Here is a 13,089-nt window from a genome sequence, read left to right as displayed (position 1 = left end):
TAAAATGGGGGACCCCCCCAAAAAAATGACGTGGGGTCCCCCCTAATTTAATAGCTAGCAAAGGCTAGGCAGACAGCTGGGGGCTGATATTAATAGCCCAGGAAGGGAGCCATGAATATTGGCCCCCTCCCAGGCTAGAAACACCAGCCGTCAGCCGCCCCAGAAATGGCGCATTCATAGGATGCGCCAATTCTGGCACTTAGCCTCGCTCTTCCACGCTGCCCTGGTGCGGTGGCAGGGGGTAATAGGGTTGGGGTTGATGTCAGCTTATAATGCCAGCTGACATCAAGCCCAGGTTAGTAATGGAGAGGCGTCTATAAGACACCCCCATTACTAACCCCATAGTCAAAGTTAAAAAAAACACAAACACCCAGAATAAAGTCCTTTAATTGAAATAAAGACACAATCCTTTATTGTTCTAAATTAAACCATACTTACCGTCACGCCCATTCCAGCTGAAGCCAACGATCTCCTGCAATAAAAGAAAAATAATAAAGCAACCTCATCCTTACCTTTCCATGGTTCCCACGACAGCTTCAGCTCTGCTACATCGAGATGACAGGCTGGACCGCAGCAGAACGCTGCCATCCAGCCTCTCATCCCGCAGACACTGAGAAGCGCAGGCTTACTTGCGCTGCTCAGCGTCTCTCTGTGACGACATCCAGATGAGCCGAGTTCATGTCCAATGAACTCGGCTCACCTCATGCACGTCACTGACAGCGTGGGAAAATTCTCACGCTGAAGCGGTGAGTGCAGGAGAATTCTCCCACGCTGTCAGTGACGTGCATAAGGTGAGCTCATGTCCAATGAACTCAGCTCACCTCCTGCACGTCACTGACAGCGTGGGAGAATTCTCCTGCACTCAGCGCTTCAGCGTGAGAATTCTCCCGCTGAAGCGCTGAGTGCAGGAGAATTTTCCCACGCTGTCAGTGACGTGCATAAGGTGAGCTCATGTCCAATGAACTCAGCTCACCTCCTGAACGTCACTGACAGCGTGGGAGAATTCTCCTGCACTCAGCGCTTCAGTGTGAGAATTCTCCCACGCTGAAGCGCTGAGTGCAGGAGAATTTTCCCACGCTGTCAGTGACGTGCATGAGGTGAGCCGAGTTCATTGGACATTAACTCGGCTCATCTGGATGCCCTCACAGAGAGACACTGTGGAGCGCAAGCAAGCCTGCGCTTCTCAGTGTCTGCGGGATGACAGGCAGGATGGCAGCGTTCTGCTGCGGTCCAGCCTGTCATCTCGATGTAGCAGAGCTGAAGCTGTCATGGGAACCATGGAAAGGTAAGGATGATGTTGCTTTATTATTTTTCTTTTATTTCAGGAGATCGTTGGCTTCAGCTGGAATGGGCGTGATGGTAAGTATGGTTTAATTTAGAACAATAAAGAATTGTGTGTTTATTTCAATTAAAGGACTTTTTTCTGGGTGTTGTGTTTTTTTTAAATACTTTACTAGAAATTCATGGTGGTCATGTCTAATACTGGCGTGACCCCATGAATTTCGGGCTTAGGGCCAGCTGATAATGCCAAGCTGTCCCTAACCCCTTTATTACCCAGTGAGCCACCGCATCAGGGCCCTGGATGAGTTGGGTACAGCGCCAGAAGATGGCGCTTCTATGAACGCGCCATTTTCCGGGGTGGCTGCGGACTGCAATTTGCAGCGGGGGTGGCCCAGAAAGCTTGGGCCTCCCTGCGCTGCGGATTCCAGCCCCCAGCTGCCTAGTTGTACCTGGCTGGACACAAAAACAGGGCGAAGCCCCACGTCAATTTTCTTTAAATTATTTCATGAAATAATTAAGAAAAAAAGGGCTTCCCTATATTGTTGTGTCCGGCCAGGTACAAATAGGCAGCTGGTGGTTGGGGGCAGCCCGTTCCTGCCTGCTGTACCTGGCTGGACACAAATATAGTGCGAAGCCCCACGTCAATTTTTTTTAAATTATTTCATGAATTTCCTGAAATAATTTAAAAAAATTGAAGTGGGGCTTCGCACTATATTTGTGTCCAGCCAGGTACAGCAGGCAGGAACGGGCTGCCCCCATCCACCAGCTGCCTATTTGTACCTGGCCGGACACAACAATATAGGGAAGCCCTTTTTTTCTTAATTATTTCATGAATTTCATGAAATAATTAAAAAAAAAGTACGTGGGGCTTCGCCCTATTTTTGTGTCCAGCCAGGTACAACTAGGCAGCTGGGGGCTGGAATCTGCAGCGCAGGGAGGCCCAAGCTTTCTGGGCCCCCCCCCCGCTACAAATTGCAGTCCGCAGCCACCCCGGAAAATGGCGCGTTCATAGAAGCGCCATCTTCTGGCGCTGTACCCAACTCATCCAGGGCCCTGGTGCGGTGGCTCACTGGGTAATAAAGGGGTTAGGGCCAGCTTGGTATTATCAGCTGGCCCCAAGCCCAAAATTCATGGGGTCACGCCAGTATTAGACATGACCGCCATGAATTTCTAGTAAAGTATTTAAAAAAAACACAACACCCAGAATAAAGTCCTTTAATTGAAATAAAGACACAATTCTTTATTGTTCTAAATTAAACCATACTTACCATCACACCCATTCCAGCTGAAGCCAACGATCTCCTGCAATAAAAGAAAAATAATAAACCAACCTCATCCTTACCTTTCCATGGTTCCCACGACAGCTTCAGCTCTGCTACATCGAGATGACTGGCTGGACCGCAGCAGAACGCTGCCATCCAGTCTGTCATCCCGCAGACACTGAGAAGCGCAGGCATGCTTGCGCTCCTCACTGTCTCGCTGTGACGGCATCCAGATGAGCCGAGGTCATGTCCAATGAACTCGGCTCACCTCATGCACGTCACTGACAGCGTGGGAAAATTCTCACGCTGAAGTGCTGAGTGCAGGAGAATACTCCCACGCTGTCAGTGATGTGCATGAGGTGAGCTCATGTCCAATGAACTCAGCTCACCTCCTGCACGTCACTGACAGCGTGGGAAAATTCTCCTGCAATCAGCGCTTCAGCGTGAGAATTTTCCCACGCTGTCAGTGACGTGCATGAGGTGAGCCGAGTTCATTGGACATGAACTCGGCTCATCTGGATGTCGTCACAGAGAGACGCTGAGCAGCGCAAGCAAGCCTGCGCTTCTCAGTGTCTGCGGGATGACAGGCTGGATGGCAGCGTTCTGCTGCGGTCCAGCCTGTCATCTCGATGTAGCAGAGCTGAAGCTGTCGTGGGAACCATGGAAAGGTAAGGATGAGGTTGCTTTATTATTTTTCTTTTATTGCAGGAGATCGTTGGCTTCAGCTGGAATGGGCGTGATGGTAAGTATGGTTTAATTTAGAACAATAAAGGATTGTGTCTTTATTTCAATTAAAGGACTTTATTCTGGGTGTTTGTGTTTTTTTTAACTTTGACTATGGGGTTAGTAATGGGGGTGTCTTATAGACGCCTCTCCATTACTAACCTGGGCTTGATGTCAGCTGGCATTATAAGCTGACATCAACCCCAACCCTATTACCCCCTGCCACCGCACCAGGGCAGCGTGGAAGAGCGAGGCTAAGTGCCAGAATTGGCGTATCCTATGAATGCGCCATTTCTGGGGCGGCTGACGGCTGGTGTTTCTAGCCTGGGAGGGGGCCAATATTCATGGCTCCCTTCCTGGGCTATTAATATCAGCCCCCAGCTGTCTGCCTAGCCTTTGCTAGCTATTAAATTAGGGGGGACTCCACGTCATTTTTTTGGGGGGGTCCCCCATTTTAATAGCTAGTAAAGGCTATGTATTCAGCTGGGGGCTGATATTAGTAGCCTGGGAAGCTCCGTGGGTATTACCCCCTTCCCAGGCTTCAAACATCTGCCCCAGCCGTCTGCTTAACCTCCGCTAGAGCCTAAAATTAAGGGGAACCCCACGCCAATTTTTTTAATAATAAATCCTTTATTTTAATACTAAATGACAAGTACAGTAACCAACACTATCACTGTACTTCATATATATGTGACTGACATGTTTCTATCTATCTAATCTATGTGTGATGCTCTATCTTTCTGTTCTAAATTGTCGGGCACCGCTGCTGAATTGCCGGCCGGCTTTTTTAAAGAGACAGTGCATGAAAACACTATTATTTTTTTAAATAAATCCTTTACACTAAATGACAAGTACAGTAAGCAACACTATCACTGTACTTATTATATATGTGACTGACATGTTTCTATCTATCTAATCTATGTGTGAAGCTCTATTCTTTCTGTTCTAAATTGTCGGGTACAGATGCTGAATTGCCGGCCGGCTTTTTTAAAGAGACGGTGCATGAAAACACTAATATTTTTTTTAATAAATCCTTTACACTAAATGACAAGTGCAGTAACCAACACTGTCACTGTGCTTCTTATATGTGTGACTGACATGTTTCTATCTATCTAATCTATGTGTGATGCTCTATTCCTTCTTGTCTAAATTGTCGGGTACCGGTGTATGCCGCTGCTGAATTTGCCGGCCGGCTTTTTTAAAGAGAGTGTCTTCTGAGCAGTTTGTCAGCTTTTGGACACCTTTGCAGGTGTTTTCTATGTGTTTCTAAGTGTTTTTGTTTGCCTGCCATTGGTTTTAACGGTGTTCGACGGTGTTCTAAGGTGTTCGACGAACAGTTCGACGAACAGTTCCTCGAACATCCCGGTGTTCGACGAACCGAACCGAACCCGAACACTACGGGGGTGGCTCAACACTAGTCACAAGCACTTTCCAAGTGATGCTAATCGCTTGGAAAGCACTTGTCAATCCACATGCAGAAATGTCAGTGAATAACGCTCCATTTCCACATGTCCCTGACAGGAAAAACGCATGTACAATCCCCATCGTTTTTTTCTGCCAGGGAGATGCAGAAACGCTCAGGAAAAAATCCTGAGCATTTCTGCATCATGGGCACATAGCCTTACTGTTTTTTTTTACGGAAAAAAGACCAAAAGCTGGATAATACAGAGATTTGAACCGTGAAACTGCAAAACCACAGTTCCAGTTATCTGGCCTACACCAGAATCTTTTAAACAGATATATTTGTGTCTGAACAGTCAGCGAGACACTATTACTGTTTTTTTATACGGAAAAAAGGCCAAAAGTTGGATAATACTGAGATTTGAACCGTGGAACAGCAAAACCACAGTTCTAATTATCTGGCCTACACCAGAATCTTTTAAACAGATACATTTGTGTCTGAACAGTCAGGGAGACACTATTACTGTTTTTTTTTACGGAAAAAAGGCCAAAAGGTGGATAATACAGAGATTTGTACTGTCAAACTGCAAAACCAGAGTTATAGTTATGTGGCCTACACCAGAATCTTTTAAACATATATATTTGTGACTGAACAGTCAGGGAGACACTATTATTGTTTTTTTTTACGGAAAAAAGGCCAAAAGCTGGATAATACTGAGATTTGAACCGGGAAACTGCAAAACCACAGTTCTAGCTATGAGGACTACACCAAAATCTTTTAAACAGATATATTTGTGTCTGACCAGTCAGGGAGACACTGTTACTGTTCTTTTTTACGAAAAAAAAGGCCAAAAGCTGCATAATACTGAGATTTGAACCGTGGAGCTGCAAAACCACAGTTCTAGTTATTGGGCCTACACCTGAATCTTTTAAACAAATATATTTGTGTATGAACAGTCAGGGAGACACTATTACTGTTTTTTTTTACGGAAAAAGGCCAAAAGCTGGATAATACTCAGATTTGAACTGTGGAACTGCAAAACCACAGTTCTAGTAATCTGGCCTACACCAGAATCTTTTAAACAGACATATTTGTGTCTGAACAGTCAGGGAGACACTATTACTGTTTTTTTAATGGAAAAAAGGCCAAAAGCTGGATAATACTGAGATTTGAACCGTGGAACTGCAAAAACACAGTTATAGTTATGTGGCCTACACCAGAATCTTTTAAACAGATATATGTGTGTCTGAACAGTCAGGGAGACACTATTACTATTTTTTTATTTACAGAAAGAAGGCCAAAAGCTGGATTATGCAGAGATTTGAACCGTGGAACTGCAAAACCATAGTTCTAGTTATCAGGCCTAGACCAGAATCTTTTAAACAGCTATGTTTGTGTCTGAACAGACAGGGGGACACTATTACTGTTTTTTTTACAGAAAAAAGGGCAAAAGCTGGATAATACAGAGATTTGAACCGTGGAACTGCAAAACCACAGTTATAGTTACTGTATGTGGCCTACACCAGAATCTTTTAAACAGATATATTTGTGTCTGAACAGTCAGGGAGATATTATTACTGTTTTTTTTTACGGAAAAAAGGCCAAAAGCTAGATAATACTGAGATTTGAACCGTGGAACTGCAAAACCACAGTTCTAGTTATCTGGCCTACACCAGAATTTTTTAAACAGATATATTTGTGTCTGCAAAGTCAGCGAGACACTATTACTGTTTTTTTTTACTGAGAAAAGGCCAAAAGCTGGATAATACTGAGATTTGAACCGTGGAACTGCAAAACCACAGTTATAGCTATGTGGACTACACCAAAATCTTTTAAACAGATATATTTGAGTCTGACCAGTCAGGGAGACACTATTACTGTTTTTTTTTATGGAAAAAAAGCTAAAAGCTGGATAATACTGAGATTTGAACCGTGGAACTGCAAAACCACAGTTCTAGTTATCTGGCCTACACCAGCATCTTTTAAACAGATATATTTGTGTCTGAACAGTCAGCGAGACACTATTACTGTTTTTTTTTTACGGAAAAAAGACCAAAAGGTGGATAATAATGAGATTTGAACCGCTGAACTGCAAAACCACAGTTATAGTTATGTGGACTACACAAAAATCTTTTAAACAGATATATTTGTGTCTGACCAGTCAGGGAGACACTATTACTGTTCTTTTTTATGGAAAAAAAGGCCAAAAGCTGCATAATGCTCAGATTTGAACCATGGAACTGCAAAACCACAGTTCTAGTTATCTGGCCTACACCAGAATCTTTTAAATAGATATATTTGTGTCTGAAAAGTCAGGGAGACACTATTACTGTTTTTTTTTACGGAAAAAGTCCAAAAGCTGGATAATACTGAGATTTGAACCGTGGAACTGCAAAACCACAGTTCTAGCAATCTGGCCTACAGCAGAATCATTTAAACAGACATATTTGTGTCTGAACAGTCAGGGAGACATTATTACTGTTTTTTTAAGGAAAAAAGGCCAAAAGCTGGATAATACTGAGATTTGAACCGTGGAACTGCAAAACCATAGTTATAGTTATGTGACCTACACCAGAATCTTTTAAAAAGATATATGTGTGTCCGAACAGTCAGGGAGACACTATTACTGTTTTTTTTTAACAGAAAAAGGCCAAAAGCTGGATTATACAGAGATTTGAACTGTGGAACTGAAAAACCATAGCTCTAGTTATCAGGCCTAGACCAGAATCTTTTAAACAGCTATATTTGTGTCTGAACAGTCAGGGAGACACTATTACTGTTCTTTTTACGGAAAAAAGGCCAAAAGCTGGATAATACAGAGATTTGAACCGTGGAACTGCAAAACCACAGTTATATTTACTGTATGTGGCCTACACCAGAATCTTTTAAACAGATATGTTTGTGTCTGAACAGTCAGGGAGACACTATTACTGTTTTTTTTTATGGAAAAAAGGCCAAAAGCTGGATAATACTGAGATTTGAACCATTGAACTGCAAAACCACAGTTCTAGTTATGTGGCCTACAGTAGAATCTTTTAAACAGATATATTTGTGTCTGAACAGTCAGGGAGACACTATTAATGTTTTTTTAAGGAAAAAAGGCCAAAAGCTGGATAATACTGAGATTTGAACCGTGGAACTGCAAAACCAAAGTTACAGTTATGTAGCCTACACCAGAATCTTTTAAACAGATATATTTGTGTCTGAACAGTCAGCGAGACACTATCACTGTTTTTTTTCACGGAAAAAAGGCCAAAAGCTGCATAATACTGAGATTTGAACCGTGGAACTGCAAAACCACAGTTCTAGTTATGTGGCCTACTCCAGAATCTTTTAAACAGATATATTTGTGTCTGAACAGTCAGGGAGGCACTATTACAGTTTTTTTATTGCGGAAAAAAGGCCAAAAGCTGGAAAATACTGAGATTTGAACCATGGAACTGCAAAACCACAGTTCTAGTTATCTGGCCTACACCAGAATCTTTTAAACAGATATATTTGTGTCTGAACAGTTAGCGAGACACTATTAGGCTGTGTGCCCATGATGCATTTTTTATGCGTTTCTGCAGCGTCTTTGCAGCTGCGGAAACACTTTAAAAATGCATGGTAGAACGGCAGCAATGTTCCCCAATGATAATCCGCATGTGCTGTGCACATGCTGCGGAAATTTCCGCTGCGAATTATCATTGCGGAAAAAAACACAGCAGCTCTACCAATTATTTTACAGAAATGCTGCGTTTTCGCCGCCATTGACTTGCATTATAACGCGCCAATACCGCAAGACTGCATCTGTACTTGCGTATTTGGCGAGTTCTAATGTGCGGATGGCACCCGGGTGTAGAGGATAGGAGAGACTCATCCACACCCAGGTACCATTAAAAAATCTGTAAAAAAGAATAAAATAAAAAATAAATGTATATTTACCTTCCGGCGGCCCGCGGTGTGCTCCTCCTTGCTTCCCAACACTTCACAGTGGATTGAAGGACCTGCGCTGATGTCAGAGTCATGTGACGGGTCACGCGACATTGACGTCGGCAGGTCTTTCAATTCACTGCTGCCAGCAGCCGGGACTGAGCGAAACAAGCCAGCGCGGGCCATCGGAGGGTAAATATATATTTATTTTTTTATTTTTAACCACTCTCTCGGTCACACTATATAAATCCATGCCGTTTGCATGGATTTATATAGCGTGACCTGGTTGTCACAAGCACTTTCCAAGTGATGCTAATCGCTTGGAAAGCACTTGTCAATCCACATGCGGAAATGTCAGTGAATAACGCTCCATTTCCACATGTCCCTGACAGGAAAAACGCATGTACAATCCCCATCGATTTTTTCTGCCAGGGAGATGCAGAAACGCTCAGGAAAAAATCCTGAGCATTTCTGCATCGTGGGCACATAGCCTTACTGTTTTTTTTTACGGAAAAAAGACCAAAAGCTGGATAATACAGAGATTTGAACCGTGAACCTGCAAAACCACAGTTCCAGTTATCTGGCCTACACCAGAATCTTTTAAACAGATATATTTGTGTCTGAACAGTCAGCGAGACACTATTACTGTTTTTTTATACGGAAAAAAGGCCAAAAGCTGGATAATACAGAGATTTGAACCGTGGAACAGCAAAACCACAGTTCTAATTATCTGGCCTACACCAGAATCTTTTAAACAGATACATTTGTGTCTGAACAGTCAGGGAGACACTATTACTGTTTTTTTTTACGGAAAAAAGGCCAAAAGGTGGATAATACAGAGATTTGTACTGTCAAACTGCAAAACCAGAGTTATAGTTATGTGGCCTACACCAGAATCTTTTAAACATATATATTTGTGACTGAACAGTCAGGGAGACACTATTATTGTTTTTTTTTACGGAAAAAAGGCCAAAAGCTGGATAATACTGAGATTTGAACCGGGAAACTGCAAAACCACAGTTCTAGCTATGAGGACTACACCAAAATCTTTTAAACAGATATATTTGTGTCTGACCAGTCAGGGAGACACTGTTACTGTTCTTTTTTACGAAAAAAAAGGCCAAAAGCTGCATAATACTGAGATTTGAACCGTGGAGCTGCAAAACCACAGTTCTAGTTATTGGGCCTACACCTGAATCTTTTAAACAAATATATTTGTGTATGAACAGTCAGGGAGACACTATTACTGTTTTTTTTTACGGAAAAAGGCCAAAAGCTGGATAATACTCAGATTTGAACTGTGGAACTGCAAAACCACAGTTCTAGTAATCTGGCCTACACCAGAATCTTTTAAACAGACATATTTGTGTCTGAACAGTCAGGGAGACACTATTACTGTTTTTTTAATGGAAAAAAGGCCAAAAGCTGGATAATACTGAGATTTGAACCGTGGAACTGCAAAAACACAGTTATAGTTATGTGGCCTACACCAGAATCTTTTAAACAGATATATGTGTGTCTGAACAGTCAGGGAGACACTATTACTATTTTTTTATTTACAGAAAGAAGGCCAAAAGCTGGATTATGCAGAGATTTGAACCGTGGAACTGCAAAACCATAGTTCTAGTTATCAGGCCTAGACCAGAATCTTTTAAACAGCTATGTTTGTGTCTGAACAGACAGGGGGACACTATTACTGTTTTTTTTACAGAAAAAAGGGCAAAAGCTGGATAATACAGAGATTTGAACCGTGGAACTGCAAAACCACAGTTATAGTTACTGTATGTGGCCTACACCAGAATCTTTTAAACAGATATATTTGTGTCTGAACAGTCAGCGAGACACTATTACTGTTTTTTTATACGGAAAAAAGGCCAAAAGCTGGATAATACAGAGATTTGAACCGTGGAACAGCAAAACCACAGTTCTAATTATCTGGCCTACACCAGAATCTTTTAAACAGATACATTTGTGTCTGAACAGTCAGGGAGACACTATTACTGTTTTTTTTTACGGAAAAAAGGCCAAAAGGTGGATAATACAGAGATTTGTACTGTCAAACTGCAAAACCAGAGTTATAGTTATGTGGCCTACACCAGAATCTTTTAAACATATATATTTGTGACTGAACAGTCAGGGAGACACTATTATTGTTTTTTTTTACGGAAAAAAGGCCAAAAGCTGGATAATACTGAGATTTGAACCGGGAAACTGCCAAACCACAGTTCTAGCTATGAGGACTACACCAAAATCTTTTAAACAGATATATTTGTGTCTGACCAGTCAGGGAGACACTGTTACTGTTCTTTTTTACGAAAAAAAAGGCCAAAAGCTGCATAATACTGAGATTTGAACCGTGGAGCTGCAAAACCACAGTTCTAGTTATTGGGCCTACACCTGAATCTTTTAAACAAATATATTTGTGTATGAACAGTCAGGGAGACACTATTACTGTTTTTTTTTACGGAAAAAGGCCAAAAGCTGGATAATACTCAGATTTGAACTGTGGAACTGCAAAACCAAAGTTCTAGTAATCTGGCCTACACCAGAATCTTTTAAACAGACATATTTGTGTCTGAACAGTCAGGGAGACACTATTACTGTTTTTTTAATGGAAAAAAGGCCAAAAGCTGGATAATACTGAGATTTGAACCGTGGAACTGCAAAAACACAGTTATAGTTATGTGGCCTACACCAGAATCTTTTAAACAGATATATGTGTGTCTGAACAGTCAGGGAGACACTATTACTATTTTTTTATTTACAGAAAGAAGGCCAAAATCTGGATTATGCAGAGATTTGAACCGTGGAACTGCAAAACCATAGTTCTAGTTATCAGGCCTAGACCAGAATCTTTTAAACAGCTATGTTTGTGTCTGAACAGACAGGGGGACACTATTACTGTTTTTTTTACAGAAAAAAGGGCAAAAGCTGGATAATACAGAGATTTGAACCGTGGAACTGCAAAACCACAGTTATAGTTACTGTATGTGGCCTACACCAGAATCTTTTAAACAGATATATTTGTGTCTGAACAGTCAGGGAGATATTATTACTGTTTTTTTTTACGGAAAAAAGGCCAAAAGCTAGATAATACTGAGATTTGAACCGTGGAACTGCAAAACCACAGTTCTAGTTATCTGGCCTACACCAGAATTTTTTAAACAGATATATTTGTGTCTGCAAAGTCAGCGAGACACTATTACTGTTTTTTTTTACTGAGAAAAGGCCAAAAGCTGGATAATACTGAGATTTGAACCGTGGAACTGCAAAACCACAGTTATAGCTATGTGGACTACACCAAAATCTTTTAAACAGATATATTTGAGTCTGACCAGTCAGGGAGACACTATTACTGTTTTTTTTTATGGAAAAAAAGCTAAAAGCTGGATAATACTGAGATTTGAACCGTGGAACTGCAAAACCACAGTTCTAGTTATCTGGCCTACACCAGCATCTTTTAAACAGATATATTTGTGTCTGAACAGTCAGCGAGACACTATTACTGTTTTTTTTTTACGGAAAAAAGACCAAAAGGTGGATAATAATGAGATTTGAACCGCTGAACTGCAAAACCACAGTTATAGTTATGTGGACTACACAAAAATCTTTTAAACAGATATATTTGTGTCTGACCAGTCAGGGAGACACTATTACTGTTCTTTTTTATGGAAAAAAAGGCCAAAAGCTGCATAATGCTCAGATTTGAACCATGGAACTGCAAAACCACAGTTCTAGTTATCTGGCCTACACCAGAATCTTTTAAATAGATATATTTGTGTCTGAAAAGTCAGGGAGACACTATTACTGTTTTTTTTTACGGAAAAAGTCCAAAAGCTGGATAATACTGAGATTTGAACCGTGGAACTGCAAAACCACAGTTCTAGCAATCTGGCCTACAGCAGAATCATTTAAACAGACATATTTGTGTCTGAACAGTCAGGGAGACATTATTACTGTTTTTTTAAGGAATAAAGGCCAAAAGCTGGATAATACTGAGATTTGAACCGTGGAACTGCAAAACCATAGTTATAGTTATGTGACCTACACCAGAATCTTTTAAAAATATATATGTGTGTCAGAACAGTCAGGGAGACACTATTACTGTTTTTTTTTAACAGAAAAAGGCCAAAAGCTGGATTATACAGAGATTTGAACTGTGGAACTGAAAAACCATAGCTCTAGTTATCAGGCCTAGACCAGAATCTTTTAAACAGCTATATTTGTGTCTGAACAGTCAGGGAGACACTATTACTGTTCTTTTTACGGAAAAAAGGCCAAAAGCTGGATAATACAGAGATTTGAACCGTGGAACTGCAAAACCACAGTTATATTTACTGTATGTGGCCTACACCAGAATCTTTTAAACAGATATGTTTGTGTCTGAACAGTCAGGGAGACACTATTACTGTTTTTTTTTATGGAATAAAGGCCAAAAGCTGGATAATACTGAGATTTGAACCATTGAACTGCAAAACCACAGTTCTAGTTATGTGGCCTACAGTAGAA

Source organism: Phyllobates terribilis, unplaced genomic scaffold (assembly GCF_046119375.1).
Source record: "Phyllobates terribilis strain yellow unplaced genomic scaffold, ASM4611937v1 Scaffold_4__5_contigs__length_816908805, whole genome shotgun sequence".
Lineage (NCBI taxonomy): Eukaryota > Metazoa > Chordata > Amphibia > Anura > Dendrobatidae > Phyllobates > Phyllobates terribilis.
Note: the sequence above shows the minus strand (reverse complement) of the source record.